The sequence below is a fragment of the Propithecus coquereli genome, unplaced genomic scaffold (genome assembly GCF_000956105.1).
Source record: "Propithecus coquereli isolate 6110/MARCELLA unplaced genomic scaffold, Pcoq_1.0 Scaffold265, whole genome shotgun sequence".
Lineage (NCBI taxonomy): Eukaryota > Metazoa > Chordata > Mammalia > Primates > Indriidae > Propithecus > Propithecus coquereli.
Genome location: NW_012148230.1, coordinates 330,538 through 333,682, shown reverse-complemented (window position 1 = coordinate 333,682; position 3,145 = coordinate 330,538).

Sequence of the window (3,145 nt, the reverse complement as noted above, 5' to 3'; positions counted from 1 at the left end):
GGTTCCTGGGGGACTTCAATCTCCAGAATTTCTACGAAAATTTCTGTAGCTGAGAAAACAATTGGAAATGGGAGACTTAATCTATGACGGTTTGTCCTTGTTGGTGAAATCAATTTTTCTTTCTAGACTCCAAATAAGAATCTGACTCTATTTACTAATTGAGTTATTTCAAAGGGATCGCTGTAGCTTTCTCTTCCTTGGCAGGCTTGTTTATTTATCTGCCTGATTGGGAGGCGGCAGAGAATGGAGCTATTATGGATTATTACACTGGATTCAATATGCAATTCGTGGCAAATGAACTTTTCTGTTTCTTCATCTGTAAAATGGGGGGAGGATAATAATACCTTTCTCCTAGAGTTGTTATGGGGATTAAATGAGTAAATATCTTGCTAAGAATTTATCACAGCACCTCCTGGCACACAGCAAGCACCTGGGCAGGCTGGAGGGTGAACAGCCTAACACACTGGAATTTATAGTCTTAGTTGATTATCTTTGTGTTTAATAGCAGCTTGAATAATTTAGAAATATAGAATGTTAGAGGTGGCAGGGCCTTAGAAATTATTTAGGTAATAATTTCGTTTTATGGATGGAGAGCTAAAATCTAATGTAAGACTACTCAAGACTATGAAAGATCTGGAACAAAACCCTCCACCTCCATTTTCTAAACTCTGTATCTTCTTGTTACATCACATTCCTATTACCCATTTCTCTATCTTCATTTCTGGCAGCTTCTCTCTTGAGTTGCAACATGCTTGGAAACATATCTGCTATGAAGACACCAGAGAAGTCTGTTTTCTCATTGAACCTTTTGAGACAGGCCATGGTGATTGAGTGAAAAAGGATGTGCAGAGCAAGGTATGGAGGAGGTTGTTCTGATGTTTCCGTTATGTAGACACGGTCATGATTTACTTCAATAACCATCTTTGTGAAGAATGAATTCATTGAACTTAATGTTCAAACCAGAAAGCACTCTATTTATTTAACTTATAAGAATGAAACAGAGAAGCAAGGTTTGGATGCACATGTTTGTAAAGTCATTTTGCAGTGAAATGCAAAGACAGACAACGTCATGCCTTTTATGGGATCAGGTTAATACTTATTGGGACTGGAACTTCCCCATTTGACAGAGAAGAACATAGATTTATCAAATGTTAAACACATGGCTTTAATGGTTCATATTAGGGGAATTCCTGAGGGATTTGCATGAGTTGTGAGGTTGTATTCACTTCCCTTTATTTCTTTTCTGTGGCTCTATTTCCCTTTGGGATGTGTTTCATGTGTCTGTTATTGCTTTGAAGATTTTTTATTTCTATCTGATGCTTAACACCTGCCATTGATTCCTTGTATAACTTATGAGAAATGAATGGTGTTCTTCCCCTGGGTACCAGTCTTTATAAGGTAAATGTGTCTGTGCTGATTTAGAAAAAATAATTGTATATTTTCACTTGTTTGTACTAAAATATAAGATCTTACTTTTTGGTATTGATACATTTTGAGAAACTTAATATTTTGTATTTTATCTTCTTGATTATTCTTTATTTTGTGGAACAAAGCAAAATGACAGCTATTCTGTGATTTTGCTTTTAGACAACAACATATTCATGAGATCATTAAATAAAGGGATAACTTGAGACACTAGAAAACTTTCTCTTTTAGAGGACTGTTTGATTCTCAATTATCTTTAAGTTTTTGAACTTTATTAGTTTGGTGATAAATATAGCAATTTGAACTTGAAGAGAGACATACATATGACTGACTATATTATAAAAAGTTATATCCAGGGCAGGCTTCAGGACCGGTTCATGAATGCCTGACTGGCAATCATGTGGAGAGATCATGTGTATCTTTCAGTTTGTTTCTGTCAGTTTGTAGGTGGCAAGAGCAGTGTATTTTGAGTATAAATTGTTCAGCATTGATATAAATAACAGAGAAAAATATATTGGTGAATTTGCTTAGAGAATGAATCACTGGAAAGTATTCAGCCTGCATTTATGTGGTTGTCTCTGTTCTTTTTCTGTTTTTATTAAACTTGAATGATTAAATAGGAAGCAGGTTAAAAGAAAAAAATGTACTGTGCTTTAAACAGAACTTATATTCAAAGGGATACTTCTTATTTTCTTAAATGAAATCTTCACATTGGCTCTTTTGGCAGAGCTGTTCTTTCTCATAATTTTCTGACCTTTTTTCTGTTGGTACCACTAGAATGTAACTTTCATAGGTATTATAGTTACTGCTACCATTCAAGCCTTCATCCTTTTTAAGTAGGAAAGAAAGAAGAACACGTCTTTTAATCTCTTCAGAATTATGTTTTAATTATAAACAGATGATCTTATAAATAAGAATAATGTTCTAAGGGGGCTTGAATAGAGATTTTGGCAAGTAGCAAGTTTATGGATTACAGTAGTGAAGATTGTTCTCAAAAAATAATCTGAGGCCAGTTTCTTGATGTTCTACTTCGGATTGCCTTCCAAAATGAGTAAAATAAATTTAAGGCAGTATAGAATCATATTTAGAACAAATCATATTTAGAACTTCATTTTTTTGGGTGGAGGAAATGTATATGACTTGTTCTTTCCAAGATAGCATGATCATGGTAAGATGTCTTAGGACAGAGGAAAAAGTTGTGCCTTTCACTATCTCCATGTGCTCTAATGTTATCTCTCGTGTCTACAATGGACTGAAATTGGTGATAACTCCCACTTAACTTGCATTTGATGTGATGTGAAGGAAAACTCTACTTCAAAGTAAGTTTTGCCTACATCAATGGCAAGTTAAAACAGCTTATTGATTCCTTTTCTCTCCCACCATTTAACATGGAAAGTCCCGCAGCTCGGTCTTTGGCACTGGTTCTCTCCTCTGTTCTCATCTCTTTGCTGCTTTCTTCCAGTCTCAGTCTTAAATAAATAAACACACACACACATACACATATGTATATATTTTTGGGATATATTAATATATCTCTTAAATTTATAATTCTAGCCTGAACTTCTTTCTTGACCTGTAGACTTAGATATATGATTGGCTACTCAACATCTCCACTTGACTATCTAATTTGAATTTCCAACTTTACACGTCTAAAATAAAGCACACCTCTGCCTAAGCCTGACTCCTCAGGAGACTGCCCCATCTTAGTTAGTAGAAACTT